The sequence below is a fragment of the Cyprinodon tularosa genome, unplaced genomic scaffold (genome assembly GCF_016077235.1).
Source record: "Cyprinodon tularosa strain WSP-4 unplaced genomic scaffold, ASM1607723v1 ctg128, whole genome shotgun sequence".
NCBI lineage: Eukaryota > Metazoa > Chordata > Actinopteri > Cyprinodontiformes > Cyprinodontidae > Cyprinodon > Cyprinodon tularosa.
Window position 1 is genome coordinate 1018095 of NW_024038092.1, and position 17452 is coordinate 1035546.

Below are 17452 nucleotides of genomic sequence, written 5' to 3' on the forward strand. Positions count from 1 at the left end.
TTTGGGAAACCTGGCAATCAGGGCGTCACTCTCTCCTCTTTCCATCCGTTATCTTGCTTCAGCCACATTGGAGGGTTTTCAAGCTTGAACGACGTGTTTAGGGTGATGTCACGGCTTCCCAATTAGATTTAAGTCTAACCTTGAACTCGGACGCTCCTAAATCTTCATTTTTTAGCCATCCAGAGGTGAACTCTCCAAAGTGCTTCTAATCATTGCCTGCTGCATAACCCCACATTTATCAAAGACCACAAGCTGATGGGAAGAGATTCTCCTTCAGAACGCAGCCTGAGGCGGGCCTTTGTGTTTCTGTATGGGCAGCAGAGCATTATTCTTATTAGTTTCTGGTCTGTTGCAAACAGAAAAAACAACAAGAAAATTAAAATACATATATATATGTGCTGCCTTCAGGGTACCAACGAGCAACATTTAGAAGATATAATAGGGAAGTCTAAATATCCTAAATTATAGAATAACTACAGATACCTTCGCGGAAAGTTTGCATGTGATCAAATGTTCAGAAATCCCAGCCCTATGCACCAAACATTTAAAACAAAGATTAGAAAGAGTGGAAAATATTCACTGTAGATGGATAGGACTAGAGAAAGTTGGAAATCTAACCTAATTATTTCTAAGTTTTCAGCCTTCTTTAGCCTACTTCATGTTGACATGCAGGTTCTATTCTAAAGACCTGTTAGATTAACAAGTCTTCTGGGATGACAAACCGAACCAAAGACACAGGAAATGAATCAGAGGTAATTCATGTTTGAAAAGAAAAGGGTGATTCTGTTTTGACAACACACAGCTAGTTTGGACAGCTCTAATATAGAAAATAAACATTTGAATTTATGAATATTTTCTAGAATCAAAACCTTTTTCATGGCTTAAGATGGTTTCATTGCTCTGACAATCAGATTGATTGATTGATTGATTGACTTTATTGATCTCACAGGGGAGAAATTGACTCGTTCCTTTAGCTCAAATAGTCAAAGAAGAAGAAGAATGTACCAAAGGAAGAAAAGGTGCATGGGGTAAATACAGTATATGCAGTGCATACACATACAGTATGATAGCTTTTTAATATTTATTTTTTCATAGTAGAATCATTATACAGGGTGTTTACATGGGTATTCATACGGGTATTAGGGTATTAAATAGTAATTAGCACATTATAAATTGCACAAGTTATTGCCTTTGTAGTGTGGCATTGTAGAGTCTGGTTGCAGGAGGGATGAATGACCAGCAGTAGCACTCCGTAAAATATATATCATACTTAAAATACAAAATAAAAATTATATATATATTTATTTAAAAAACAATATATATATATTTCCTGTTCACATGGCGAAGATGTCACATTAAAAATCCAATTTTCCAACATGTTTTTATTTTAGAGGAGGAGAAAAAGTGAGACTGGTGGTGAAAACCAGGGTGGTGGCTGCTTTTCAGAGCGCATCTCAAAATACTGTGCTTAGGATTTAATTAATGGCTACAAAGCTGCCTGCATGCGGTCTTACTTTTATATGTTTATGATCCATGGGGTTTGGATGGGGGGGTGGGGGGTCCATTTGTGCTCATATACATTTATGTTTAAAAAGCATATTAGCCAATTCTCCTGCTAGTTTTGTCTTACAGGTGTTCTCTGGGAAGAGTTTCGTACACACACCAGCAGACACACACATGAACTGAAATACAGTGTTTTCATTAAACTCAGCAAACACACACACACGTTTTCATTAAAAGATGGCACGCTGTAATTAACAGCCAGATAAACTGCTGAGTCCTTGTCTTTAGTTATATTAAGTTCGATCATGTTTTTATTAAATGACATGATGCTGTGGATGTCAGTGCTCTGGAGGAAACGCTCCGTATCTCTAAAAATTAGTAGTCGTCAACTTTTCCAAGGCTAATTGACTTTTTAAAGAGCAGCTGTGTGTGTCTGTTTTTGTGTATCCTTTAGTTTAAAATGCTGCAGGAAGTTAGCTTGTGTACGGGCTGCTGATTGTAGGGAGCATGCATGAAGGTGAAGTGGCTCAGATGTTTGATCCTTAGCCGTGTTGGCGAGGACACCGATGGCCTGAGACGCTGCAGGACCGGGTGGCTTCTGAACAAACCAAGCCAAGGAATCCACATATTTATCTAATTAATGATGGAAGTCATGCATCATGCGAGGTTGCAGGCAGTTTTCATAAAACTGCATTATTCAGATCAAACAACATGTAAATATTTAACACAAGTTAATAAATGTTTAAAGCACAGACAGAGAAGTGTAAGAGAGACACCACTGTGAGTTATTCAGTCAGATTGTACCTGGCGCTACCCGATCCGTCCCGGAAGCACGATCCGTCCTGCGCATGCCAAAACAGAATAACTTGCGGGTAGGCAGTGCTTTTTTTTTCTTGCTTTTTTATTCTTTTTCCAGCGGGCTTCCTTTTCAATAATTTTGCATAAATATTGCGTATTTGCATAAATATTTAATTTTATAAAAACAAAAAAAAAGCAATACACTTAAATAGCCTATAATAGCCTAATAATAGAAAGGTCTTTAATATTTTGTATACAATGTAGTTTAGCATTCTTTAATGTTTTAACTGTATAAAATAAGTATTTTCAGTACAGTTATTACGTAGTTTTTCAGCGATCGGATCTTACTATTCTGTTCGCAAAGGATGGGTCGTGCTTCCCGAACTGATCGGGATGTGCCAGTACCCATTAACTGGAGTCTAAAGTTGTATCTTGGTACTATGGTGACCAGGGAGTGCAAATGTGCTGCAAATACATAAAAGTACTGCAAATATAAGTGTTAAAAATTATATTGAGGGCAGAATGCGCAGAAAAAAGATTAACACATGAGAGAACTGCAGGAAAAACACTGAGTTTAATCACAAAAGATAGAAACACAAAGTGCTTCCACATTGAAAAAAAAACAAACCTGCTGCAAACACATAAAGACGTGGAAACAATGATTAGAGCCGTTCACAGTTTAAAAAGAGGCTTAAAGGGAAACTTTACTTTTCTTTCTTTCCTGCATTCTGTTCCTTTTTTACCCCTCATGGTCTGATCCCAGATCAGTGTTTGCAGTCCGTTTATTTTAGTACGTTTTAGTACGTTTTAGTACGTTTGCACTTGGTTTTTTAATTTTCTGTCTTATATTTTGTGATTGCCTCATTTTTTGTTTGCAATGCTTACTTTATTTGCAGCGCATTTGCACCCCGTGGCATAAATATGGTCCAGTTTTTTATCTGTTAGAAAGAGGTCAAAAGGTAGCTTGGTTTTCATTGTTTTATTCTTATGACTCTAATGGGAAGAAACAGAATCCAGCTGATGTTGCATGGCCATTTTAGGTGTTCGTGAAGCATTTTCCCTTCATTGTACTGCACCACATTCAGCATCAAACACCTGCAGCACTAGTTCAGCTCGCATGCTGTCAGCAGGGTCCTGTTTAGCATCTTAAAGTGCAACTCTGCCTTAGTGATGTCAGCTCTGCTACTGATGACTCACATTATAATTTTACACTTTACAGTGTAAAATAACTTTATACATTTTACAGCATATATTAATGTAACATACTGCTTGGCCAAAAATGATATGAGGCTCCATTCATTAGTCTATAAAGCTTTCTTGTTAACAACCATATTTATGCATCGCTCTACGACAGTTGAAAGGCTTTAGTAAGATTTTCTCTGAAAGTAGAAAAGATGTTCCAGTAAATTTTTACACATAAAATAAGTTCTGAGTTTAGGGTTGTTTCTTTATGCCTTCCTTAAAAGTTCACTTGAAGATTTCTTTTTTTATATATATTTTTTTTATTCTTCATTTCTACGGCTGCCATCTCCGTAGCACAGTTTGTTTTTTCAAACTTCAATATGAAGCAAAAGGAACAAAATGCTGGTGAAGATTCTCAGTCATCCAGGTCAGTCATTCCAAAAAGTAAAAAAAAAAATCCACTGGAATTTGTTCCAAGTTTTTAAGACGTTTGGCTTCCCATCCAGGAAGCATTTTCAATTCAAAATGTCAAAAAATAGTGTTGACTTTGAGGTTTTATAGAGTGGACCAAAAACAAAGCCTTCTTATTGTTTTGAAAACATGCAAATTGAAAGGTGTGGACCCGTTGGTCTGTTTCAATATGCACGTTTTCTAAGCCTATGGTTCCCATGATGATAACTGCTCCTCATGTGTCATCAGTGTGCAAAGCTTTATGAAAGGACAGTTTACTACTAATAAAATGTATGTTTGATACTGATGTTTGTAATCTAGTCCATCCCGTTGAAGCTTTTCTCCTTAAAAGAATCAGTCATCTATCTGTGGGTTTAACATCTGGTTCAAAGTAAAGGCCTGCTTAGGTTGGTACTGATAAAGGCAGCCACTGGCAAAATGGAGGGAAGACAACACAATCCTATATTGCTGGGGCATGAGTTAAGCTGGGTTTGCAAACGAAGGTGATGCTTGTCTTTACTTCAGACTTCTGCCCCTAAGAAGCCATTCTCTTTTTATTTCGAAGGCTGTTGCTGAAAGGAATACCGCCCACTTATGCAGTTTTCTGTGACTCCAGTTTATCATCAATACAGTCTGAGATATATCAAATGTAATCAGTGCACAAGAGCCCGAAAGTGCAATACGGCTGAAAAGAACTGCTCAAACAACTCTCAAGTTTATAAAATAGTAAGTAAGAGCTGTGTTTATATCAAGTCACTGTCATCTGGGCTGCTTTGGTCATTCAAACAGGCAGAGATGGCAAAAGTACTCACTTTCCGTACTTGAGTAAAAGTACAGATGCTTGTGTTAAAAAATACTCTGGTAAAAGTGGAAGTACTGATTAAACTTCTTTACTCAAGTAAAAGTAACAAAGTACAGGCTTGTAAATTTACTTAAAGTATAAAAGTAAAAGTAGAAACCACTTTTTTCATGTCGTTGCCTACATTTTAAATGGATGTCTGCCAATAGGACTAGATCTCCGTTGTGTTCATTTTCAATCATCTCGTCGTCCATGCTACTATGCTAACGCCACCGCCACCAAGCTGCAATGATTTGCTGCCAATGAATACCGCCGAATCTGTCGATTCATCTTGTAGTGGTGCGACAAACGCAATGTAGATTCCCATCCAATTAGACTGAATTTGGTATTGATGACGTGAAAAATAATAACGGTAACTCCATTGAAATGATTCAAAACTAAAGTAACGAGACAATTTTTTAAAATGTAAGGAGTAGAAAGTAGAGATATTTGTATAAAAATGTAAGGAGTAGAAGTAAAAAGTCGCCATAAAAATAAGTAGTAAAGTAAAGTAAAAATATCAGAAAAATCTACTTGAGTACAGTAACAAAGTATTTGTACTTCGTTACTTCCCATCTCTGCAAACAGGGAAATACACTCAAAAAGAAAGATAATCCTTATTTTAGGGCAACAACCATCTGTACAATTCTGAGTTTAGAACTTTAGTGTCACTGTACAAGTTTTATTTCCTTAGTTTGTCAAGTTATTGTGGAAGTGCTGTTGACTCTTTCTTTAGCCCCTAGTGTTTCTCAGTAGAGGAGTTTATCATCAAATCAGTGGTGTTGACATTAAATGGGAGATTTGGCATTGAACACTGAAAATTCAAACATTGATAATCCAAAACTGTCTAAAAAAGGCAGAAAATTATGATGATTCTGTCCTTTTCAGCTACAGATATTTTTTAGTGAGAGAGATTGTTTTTTTTTTCAGCTGAAAGGGATAGAATCATCATAAATTTTGACTTGTTTAAGAGGAAAATTGGATTTTTTTAGTGTTTGCCTTTTCAATGTATACATTTTCAGTGTTTATAATTCAAATCCAGTTTTTTATGTCTAATTTAATGCTGTCAATGATTTAGCTTCAAACATATTATTTTCCAGAGACAGAAACCGTCTGAGTTCCAAACAGTCTCTCTTAGAAGCAAAGATTTCTGACATTTCACTGCCTGCTGCTAACTGGCTTCTAACATCTTTAGACTTTTATAGAAAATAGATAAGAAGCATTGCTGTCATTCCACAGAAGCTATAATGTTATTTATTTTGGCAGCATCACTTTAGAAGATTTTTTTCAGTAAAACTCAACATTTAAAGAAGAATGGGTTTTTTTGTTGCTGTTTTTTTTCTCCTGAATTTCACAACACAAATACTAAAGTTCACAGAATTTTTAAAAGGTATGGGAACCAATAAATCCTCCAGTGATGGAAAGATCACAGCTATCTTGGCTCTCTGTGCTGACTTCATATTATTATGCTGACTAATAGAATTATTATTATATTATATTTAACACTTGGTTTAATTACAGCATAGATCTTAGAAAATAAATCCATAATTTGCCTTTCCCCTCTATTGTATTCTGTTGTATTCTGTTATTATATTCTATTTTATTTTATTCTTTTCTACTCAATTTTATTTTCTCTTCAATTGTAAATTTTTATTTTCTTTTCTATTTTATTCTATTCTAATCTATTTGATTCGTTTCTATTTTATTCTATTCTAATCTATTTGATTCTATTATATTTTATTCTATGCTAATCTATTTTATTTTATTCTATTTTATACTACTCTGCTCTATTTTATTTTATAATTTTCTGTTCTATTGTATTTAATTCTACTCTATTCTACTCTGTTTTATTCTATTGTATTCGATTCAATTCTATTTTATTCTATTCTATTTTATTTGATTCTATTTTATTCTATTCTATTCTGTTCTATTCTATTCTATCATATAGAAAAGTGCCAAATGGGGTGCTTCCAACTCACAGGCTTAGAGGGAAGCCTCTGCTCCCAATATTCAGTGCAGTTAAGCTTTTTCTAAAGCACCAGAAGTCGTCTCTGACCCCCGGGTCTAATGTCAAATAAAACAGAAAACAATGGCGATCCTTAGCGGCCAGGCATTGAACTACCAACCTTGACAGCAGGGAGGAGCTGCTCTCTGTGTGATAGAGAGGAGCTGTGAGGTCAGGACCTCTCTGTGAAACAAAGCCACCTTTAACTGTGGATCTTAGATTCTGTAACTTCAGAGATCCTGGAGGTTCTGAGGTTTTATAAGAGGAAAGCTGAGGCCGAGCCCTCTGGTGTTTCATCAGCGTTTGTTCGGAAGAAGGCTGGAGACTAAACAGCAGAGCAAAGGGAGAAGGTGAAGTGGGGAGAGACAAAGATCAGAGCGGTGGGGAGATGTAACGATAGCAAAGGGGAAAGGAGAAAGTTGAGAATAAAGGAAGGATGGAAAGGAGAGAAGCCTCTCTGTGTTGTTTGTTCTCCTGAGAGGAAATATTAGACCGCAGACGTCTGTCTGGCTCCCCAGTGGACACACACTCTAACATCCAGCCAGATTAACGCTTTTATGGTGTCTGAACCCATGGGTGCTGGGTTGGCACTCGCCCAGTTACTTGATACCGATGATCTCAACTGGAGGACACAAACGTTCACTGATACAGGTGCATCTCTCTTCTAATACACAGGATCTGACAGCTTCACCGAGCAGTGAGCCATCAGAGGAAGATGGGGAAAAAAAGGACTAATTTAAAGCAAACTGACGTCTGCGGAAGCGGAAGATGAGATAAAACTGTGCAGACAGTGGAAAACCCTTAATCCATTTGGCATCTCTAAGCCGCTTAACACTATAACCTCAACTCTTATACACAAACACACACACACATACACAGCCTTTCATATGCCTTGCTTAGATTAAGTCCTGTCAATGAATATGGAGAGCAAATGTTTGAGAGCATAGTTTGTCATACTATTCTAAGATTAATATGAAATTATTTTATGAATTTTATCAATTTTCTTCTGTTTCTCTAATGGTTCTTATAATTACTTTGCTAATTCTTCTTCCTTATTGGCCTTGTTTTCATATAGAGAGTACATCCTTTATCTTTAGGTTTAATCATCAAGCTGTCATGTTTGAGACATAGAGAAAAAAGATCAAATCCAGACTTTTTTCAGAATCAGTTGCTCATAGATTTCGGCCTTTTACTGAAAACAGTTCATTAGACTGAAAATCTGCAAGGATTAAATAGCAGACAATAGCGATGATGATGAATGAAGTTTTATTTAATCCAGGGAGGATATATGGTGTAGCAACCCTCTGTGTGAGTTATTATGGCTGTCTGTTTGACCCCTTCATGAAGGAGATACCAGAAGGACCAAACTGGGTGCCATCATTCTGTAACTGGCTTTATCCAGAAAATGGTCTTTCCATGTCATATTTCTCCTCAGGTTGAGGTTCAGGTTGAGATTCAGGTTTTGCTGAGGTCCAGGTTGAAGTTCAGGTCCAGGTTGAGATTAATGTTGAGCTTCAGGTTAATGTTCAGGTTGAAGCTGAAGTTGAGCTTCAGGTACAGGTTGAGGTTCATGTTGAGGTTCAGGTTTGGATTGAGGCTGAGGTCCAAGTTGAGGTTGAGATTCATGTCCAGGTTGAGGTTCAGATTGAGGTTGACGTTGAGGTTCAGGTTGAGTTTCAGGTTGAGTTTCAGGTCCAGACTGAGGGTCAGGTCGAGATTGAGGTTGAGCTTCAGGTCCAGGTTGAGGTCGACGTTGAGGTTCAGGTTGAGGTTCTGGTTCAGACTGAGGTTCAGGTCCAGATTGAGGTTGAGCTTCAGGTCCAGGTTGATGTTGAGGTTCAGGTCCAGGTTGAGGTCCAGGTTGAGCTTCAGGTTTAGGTTGAGGTACTGGTTCAGATTGAGGTTCAGGTCCAGATTGCGGTTGAGCTTCAGGTCCATGTTGATGTTGAGGTTCAGGTCCAGGTTGAGGTCCAGGTTGAGCTTCAGGTTTAGGTTGAGGTACCGGTTCAGATTGAGGTTCAGGTCCAGATTGCGGTTGAGCTTCAGGTCCATGTTGATGTTGAGGTTCAGGTCCAGGTTGAGGTCCAGGTTGAGCTTCAGGTTTAGGTTGAAGTACCGGTTCAGATTGAGGTTCAGGTCCAGATTGAGATTGAGCTTCAGGTCCATGTTGATGTTGAGGTTCAGGTCCAGGTTGAGGTCCAGGTTGAGCTTCAGGTTTAGGTTGAAGTACCGGTTCAGATTGAGGTTCAGGTCCAGATTGAGATTGAGCTTCAGGTCCATGTTGATGTTGAGGTTCAGGTCCAGGTTGAGGTCCAGGTTGAGCTTCAGGTTTAGGTTGAAGTACCGGTTCAGATTGAGGTTCAGGTCCAGATTGAGATTGAGCTTCAGGTCCATGTTAAGAATAATGTTTTAATATTATAAAGTCAGTTGTCATAAAATACAAATTTATTCTCATAATGTTACGATTTTATTCTCACAGTTTTATGACTTAATTCTCATATTTTTGATAAATCAATCTCTAATCTGGCCCTAATACTTCATCATAGATTTGGTATTTCTTAAACTTTGAATTTCAAATATTGTACTTTAAATTTACGTTGGTTCATTCTGTCACAAAGTAATACTTGGACATGATCCTTAGAAACAGATGTTTTGGAAAATAATGTAAAAAGATAAACAACATTGGATTCAGTAAATATTTGTTCACCACCTTGCATGGAATGAGACATGAATCCATCATTACTTGTAGCATGGCGTATTTGATGGTGGACCTGTGGTAATGTGAGCTGCTCACAGCTGGGTGCTTCTGCTTCGGACATTTTAGCCATTCAACATCAAACTGAGGGGAGTTTGTACCATAGTGAGGACATTTTGCAGGTCCTCTCTTTGTTTGTTGCTACTGGTTAGATTTAGGACCAGTTCAGGGTGAGCTATGGACTGGTTTAGGTTAGGACGCTTCTTTGCTTCCTGATTTGCTTACATTGCTACTAAAATATCTTCCTGTTTTATTGGGGATAACTTTAATAAACACACAAATACATTTTTGTCTTTCTATATGTTCTAATAGTAAAAATAAAAAAGAAACAAACAGGAGAACAGACACACATGCAGAGATATAACAGGAGCCAGAAGTCAGGAGATGCGAGCTGGATATGAGAAATCTCTGCAATAACCAGAGTGCATATGTAAGAGTGGAGACATTCTGCATTTATATTCAGGAGTTCTGTATGTTTGCTGCTATTTGACTAGATAACTTGTTTGTTTTAATAACTTGAGGGAAACATAAAAGGCTTTCAACTGTAGATATATTTCATCATGTTCGGGTTTATTGTGTGTGTGTGTGTGTGCCCTATGCTCTGGGTGTGTGCTGTAATAAAGTAGAGCATGTAAAATCACTGTTTTTTTATTACTTTTTCTATGTAATATCTGTGGTAAAATAAACAAACTACAAATCTACCTCTAAACGGTTCCCTTATAAGCTTTACATGTTTTTACTGGATTTTTATTTAAATGCAGAAACTCTGCTGTATTCATTTGATCACAGTGTTCATTGAATGTTATATTATTTCTATTATATTATATTTAAAGCTGAAACAATGAATCAGATTAATCATTATTAATTGATTATTGAAATAATTGTCAAGTAATTTAGTAATCCATTAATCATTAAATGGAGTATAGAGACTGTGAAACAGGCCTTTAGCTGACAGAGCGACACACCTAGAGCAGCAATTATAACAAATATGTTAACAGTTTGCATTCATTTTTAAATTAAATAAAATTTAAATCTTAAATGCTCTGTCCAGAACTCCTCAAGTGGGAAATATTTAGTTTCCCCTGGTTTAATTCTATATTTTAAAAAAATCCTCCTAGATGAAGCTTTGGCTATCCAATTATTAATTGTTTTATCAAAAATAATCTACAGATTAATCGATTAGCAAAACAATAATTAGTCAAAGCCCTCATCATATAGTATGATATCATATTGTCTTTAAACATATCTCATAATCTAAGGATCAATTAATTCAGTTAGCTACCTGGTCTGCCCTTAAAGAAAATGCAAGAAAAAAATAGAGAAATGAAAACTACAAAAGGCTCCATTAATATTGATAATAGATAATAAAAATAAAACATTATTTAATAAAAATATGCATTGAATAATGTACATTTAAAACAAGAATAAAGCCTAAAGGTTGAGCTTTTAAATGTCTAAAATTAAAGTTAGCATAAATATTTTTAAATCAAAGAAAACCCTTAAAAAGAACCACTTTCTTAACAAAATACAATATAAACCAAACAATATAAAAAGTTGTTCTTTTATTTTGTGTTTTAAAGCCACTTTTGCACAGTTATACTGATTAATAATGTTTAAATCTGTTTAAATAATTTTGATTTAGATGCAGTCTCTTTAAAATGCCTCCTCTAACTCTGTGCTGTTTCACATTAGGCTGTATTATAGGCTTTTTCCAAACCATAGATTAACTATTAAAGCTACAGTGTGTAATTTTCAGCGACATCTAGCGGTCAGACTGCAGACTGCAGCAACATGAACGTCTCCCCCCCACCGCTTCTCCCCCCCAACAGTACGGCGAGCGTTACGGGACAAAATGTCTTCCACGACGTCCGCATCACCTACCTTCTCAAGTGATGAGGTTTGTTTACATAGATAATTTTACAGATAGTATTTCATTAGTCTGTGTAGGGTATAGATTTCATGTAGACTTAAGATAATAAATATACCCGTTATTTTTTCTACGTCGTTGTGACGTTTTGGTGAGCTGCTTTGCATGGTGATATAAACAGACGAAGTAATTGTAGTCATTAGTTTAACAGCGAGATTGTGTTCGCTGGAAGAATATATATTCCCCGTTTACAGAGTCCAAGTCTTGTTTGTGGCACGGGGGTTACAAGGCAAGGAAGAGGGAGAGGAAGAGGGCAGAGAGGCCGGAGAGAAGTAACCGAGGTATATATCCAGAAAATTATTTTACAGAAAATTACTGAATCATTACCTGTAAAACGTCAGGGACGTTGCTGAATAAGTATACTGGAGAGTAACAGCATCATCACGCAGCATGTTATTGTTTTAGACAGGTCTGAGCATCCTGTACTCCAAAAACTGCAGTGATATTAGACAATTGTGTGTGTAGGATTAATTACCTGTCCAAGAGAAAACTGGCAACTTGAGCGTCACTTTGAAAACCTTTTTCCTCCATCAGTGACTTCCATCGTGTAAATGCCGTGCCAATGTTGATCCGTGTTTTTTGCCGTTTCTTCTCACGCTTGCGTTTATTCTCGTCGTGTTTCCGCTTCTTAGATGACGGGGGTTCGGTGTCCGCCGCTTTTCGTTGTGATACAGAGTAGGCATGATCCTCCATTCGTCTGATGTTTGGCCACACAGTGCCAAACAGTTTGCAAAGTCACTCACGCCTGCCGCCTTGTTCACCTTTCTTGTTACCGAGGCGCAGTATACCTGCTTCTTCTTCTTCTTTGGTTTCAGGCAGACTAAACGCTTCTCAGGCATAATACTGCCATCTACTGTTCAGTACCGTCTCAGTTCATCTCTCTCAACTTGCCGTAGTTATTTTCGAGCGTCATGGGAGATCTCGCAATCGCTAGTTTGTTGGCTCTGCGCTGCCGTAGCGCAAAGATGTCTGCCTCCATGGCTGCGAGACCCGCTCCTATGTAATTATAAATAACGAATTCTAAGGCAACGCAAATGTTATGGTTAAATGGCTGAGCTCATAGGTGATGATAAATAACATAGTTATGTATAATATATTAAATTTCTGAATTTATATGCCTGTAATTATTACACACTGTAGCTTTAACAGAAGAAGAAAAAAGTTTGATTCTAGATGTGTTAAAAATCCACCAATTCCTTTAACTTTGACGTAATGATGGAAGAGTAGGACATGTGTTGTCTCAGGATCCACTGAACTGCTGTATTAATACACCTGTCATAGCAGACAGGCATTTAAAGGACTTTAACCTTTTTATGTGCAAACTTGAGGATTTCTGGTAGAGTTTCAGCTTTTCTGTAAAACAGAAATCTTTTTGTGCCTAAATCGTGTTTTTATTTATCTTTTTCATAGTTTAACGTTGCATGTATTGTGGATTTCCAACCTAATGGGCTGAGTGTGTTGCGTTACACTCTGAATAGTAAGCAGATGTGTGAGTGCGTAGCTTCAGATGCTCTAAAAGTGGTCAAGGTGAGAACAGGGATCAGGTAACAAATAGATCAGATTGAGACTGAGTTTCATATCTATAAACCGTGATCTAGGGGTATTGATGAAGTGTCATATTCAGATTGAGGCAGTCACACAAACACATCCAGTTATAGATCAAACACACACAGACGCTCCCTGTCGGCCAGCTTTGACTCCTTTCATCTTTCTGTTTTTGGTATTTATTTCAGTATTTTGGTTTTTTACTGCTGTCTCACATACATACACATTTACAGCCAGTCATTAGAATGTGGTGCAGTGTGATAGCCAGATCAATAGGAGCTCTGTTCTTACAGGATCATTTGGCCTCTGAAGCAAACGCTCTGACAGCCACTACATCATAAGGACATTACCAAGAAGCCGTTTTCTCTTACCCACCCCTCTCTGCTCTCTCAATCCCTCATTTACGTTTTTCCCTCCTTTCTCTTTATCTTTTCTGATCTTTATCTCATCAGGACAATGCCGCTACGTCCTCTTTTGATGCTTCCTTCTGCAGCCGCTGAATGACTTCAGCTTTATTTGTACGAAACCGAATGAATATTAGGCTTTTCTAAATGTGACATCATCTAAAATTATTATTATCATTATTATTTTTGCTATTGTTATTATTATTTATGAAGTACTTTAAAGGCTACTTAAAGATGCTTTATTGTCTGACACACAGCGGATTAAAATACTAGGATTACATTAACATAACAGGGGTATATGATCTGTTTACATTTCATGTATGGTTTAAATGCAGTTTCTAAATGTTAACAAATTAATAAAGTAACAGTTAATTAACACAATACCTGTTAATCATTAATAAATGGTGTCTTTTTCATATATAAACACTGATGGTTTATGAAACGCTTTATAAAAGACAGCCTCATCCTCTCAGGTATGCAAAGGACTCTGATACAGACGGTTGGATGTTTTTTCAGCCTTAGTTATATCAGTTACACAAACAAGAACCCTTTTTAGATATTTGTCTTCCCTTAGATAATCTCATTATAGATCAGGACTCTGGGCAGAAACAAAACCTTCTGAAAATGTCTGCAAATGTGTCCCCTTAGGGTGTGGTAAATGTGTGGCTCTACATTTTTAAACCTGTAGGACACGGTAATAATAATCTGGTGTTCAGTTAATCCACATTCATTTCAATCTGCTCTGATTTCCCCTCCCTTTGTTATCGGGGGGACATTTTCCCTCCAGGATAGTCCAGGTGTGATGAGGGGAGAATGTAGTTCCTACAGTTGGTCATTTGGGGCGCTGTCACCTGAAGCTGTCTGCGTTGAGCATCCGGGGAGCATCAAACTTTACGACTTTTACTTCTTATGTACGACAATACGCAGCTGTAGAGGAGAAGATAGCAGAGAGGGAGAGGCTAGAGTCACACGGAGGAGGAGAGGGGAGTTAAACATGATCACATCTTTGGCCTTAAATCTTTTTTAAACGTCATAAACAGTATTTCTTTGGTTTACAGCCTGTTTGCTCTAAGTCTGTCAACTTGTTAGTGAACTAATGCCTTCATGTTTAAACCAGTGAGAATTTGTGGCTTTGCTTCCCAGCAGTGTTCAGGTGAGATTTCCTACCTTCCTAAATGACTTTGATAAAAGGACTTCAGGTTTGATTAAAGCACAACAAGCAGTGTTTGTGTGATTGTGGCTTAGAAGCCTTATCAGCATGGTGGGCGGAGGGGGGTGCAGGAGAGTCTATCCAAGTTTTAATGCATTGCTTCAGAAATTTACAAGCTAGCAAAAATGTCAGCTAGACAAACTTTTTTATGTTATGTCAGACGCTTTGGCCTGCAGCTGCGGTTGAAATAGAACTATGTTGCATAGATCAGATCATCGCTTAAACCTCCATAAATTCTGGTTTCACATCCAAACTCGATGCCTTCAGACAGTTTTCCAAGACGTGTTTTGTTGGATTATGTTGCATTAAAATAAACAAAATTAACTCACATCTGCAAGATATCTTTATATATTTATGTATTTTTTAATTAATGTGTCTTTGAGTTCAGATCGAACCCACGTAGGAAACGCAGCTATTCTTCTTAAATCTGCTTTTCCTCAGAAATAAAGCCGTTTTCTCTGTGTTCCTTTGCAGAGCCCGATGATGAGAAAAAAGAAAAATCTTTGACACAATGTTTTTTGCTGATGCAGCTGTTTAGTTGGGGCTCCCCTGGTGACCACTAGGATTCAATTCCTCACCATAACCATAGAGAATTCTATCATTTAGAGCAGTGTGATATGTCAGCAACTCTCCTACCATGGTGGAACATCAATTGGCTCTCACATAATTAAATACCCTGCAGAGGGAGTTGGGAAGTAAACTGCATCTCCTGTATGAGGGACAGGTGTGTGTTTATCCACAACATATTTTATGCTTTAATGACTTTAAAGTGGAATCGGTTCTAATTTGCTTTCATGTAAGAACTGATCGATCAACCCGCCTTTCCTTCCTGTGATTCCTTCATCTATCCAGTAGAACAAATTAAGACTCTATTACCAACTTCAAATCACTGCAAAGCATAGTTGCTAATAAAGGTAGGCTGCATGCTAATCACTGTAAAAAAAAAAAAAAGCAGTGATACGTTCTGCTAAAATTCACCAGCAACCACTCTGATATGACCCCCCACCCCCCGCCACCCCCCCGCCATCTCTCTGTTTCTCACACATACATTGTAGCCTTCCCAGAAGTGTCTGGAAAGCTAGTGATAGTGCGGCTGACCTCAGCATATGGGGTATTTTACTGAGAAACTTCACATAAACATGAACACGCAGCTTTAATTTCCGCTTATTTTTAACATGCAAACTCACACACTCCCACCTCGCCTTGGCTGTCCTTTCCAGTGTCATACGGCTTTCACTAAATGGGATTAGGGCGCTAACAAAAGCATTTTTACTCGAGTAAGAGTGTGTGTGTGTGTGTGTGTGTAGGGGTGTGCAGGCAGGCCTGTTGAGTGGGAGGACCAGCCTGTCTGTCTCTTTTTGAATCTCATTCAGAGCCTGGAATGGTTAATATTCTTACACTGATAACTCTCCTGTTGGTGATATGAAAAACAAAACATTAAGAATTTTTCATCATTTGCAACAAGAAATCATTTAAAGAGAAAATTCAAATGGTACTAACATGGAAGCAGCCATGATGAAAACTGATAGCACTGCCGGTTGAAATGCCCCCCTCAGCATAAGAACATAGCCAGAAACCTTTTTTTTAAGTAGCCCTACAACTATGCAATCTGTGCATCTAGTTGAAAATATTCTATAGATCAGGGTTTTGCAGTTCCAGACCTCAAGGTAAGGTGTTCTGCGCTTTTTTTGTGTGTCTCTGCTTTAGCACAAATAATCAGATCATCAGCAGGACTTGGCAGACCCTGACTGCATACTGAGGAAGTACCTCAGGCATGTGTGCTTGCAGAGACAGAAAAGGTCTAAAAGGTGCAGAGCAGTGGATGTGGAGGAGTGGAACTGAAGACCCCTGTCCTAGATTATCACACTCATTGCTACCAATATTTGCTTCTATGGGTTTATCACAATTTATAGGATGTCATATATTCAACTTACAAACTCAAATTAAATTTCTTTTTGCTAAAACAAAAAAAAAAAACAGATCAGTATCACATCATTTAAGTCTAAGAAAAACAGCATATTGTGCTAGAGGAACAGTGAGAAGTTAGATTTTCTGAAGCCTCTCTGCCACAGAAAATAGCGAGTTAACGCATGTTTTTTAAATATGGGTCGACCCGCTAACAATCGGCATTTAGTTCCCTTCCCATTGGTAATAAAGCTGGTCTAACCCCTCGCTGGCAGCTGCGTGGCCTCTGTCCCATCGCAGCTGCCTGTCTGGTGACATCATCACGCTGGGTTAGCGTTGATGATGTTACCAGTGCAAGAGAAATCAGGGAGGTAAACAATGGAGAGCAGCATAGATGGATGCCAGGGCATGGTCAGTGTGCTTTATTTTTTCTCTCTATTATCAGTCTGAGTCCCTCTCACCAGAGCTGCTGTTTATCGAACGTAAAGGTAAAGCAGTGCATAAATATCCCAAAGAGGGTGCTGTTGCTTTCTGTAATTGATGGCACTACAACAATTCTAACATGTTTGTCCTGCCGGGGACACCGTAGTGCGCAGGATTGTTGTACAAGAATTGCTGTATTTCTTACAGAGTGTTTTACTGTCTGTAAGGTAAGCAGCAGCTCTTCTAGCCCAGTGTAAAATATACATAACGCTCATATACTGAGCTATTTCTGTTTGCTTAGTTGGACAGTTAATTACAAATTACATTTTGTTTTGGTGATGTTTGATTATTTTGTAAAAAAGTAAACGGTTGAATGCTAACAGTGTGTTTCACTGCCTGTAAGGTAGACGAAAATAAAAGCGCCAAGTTCTCCCCACAACTAAGAACCCTGTGTCGGATTCCTCTTCTGCACGGAACACATCCCATCTTCACCCAAAAGAAAAACAC

At 37.8% G+C, this 17452-nt stretch overlaps 1 protein-coding gene across 7 annotated transcripts in view; it reads left to right on the forward strand.

Moving 5' to 3' along the window:
- Positions 1-17452, forward strand: part of LOC119777832 (teneurin-3-like) — a 488332-nt gene that overhangs the window by 138040 nt on the left and 332840 nt on the right. The window lies entirely within an intron of this gene.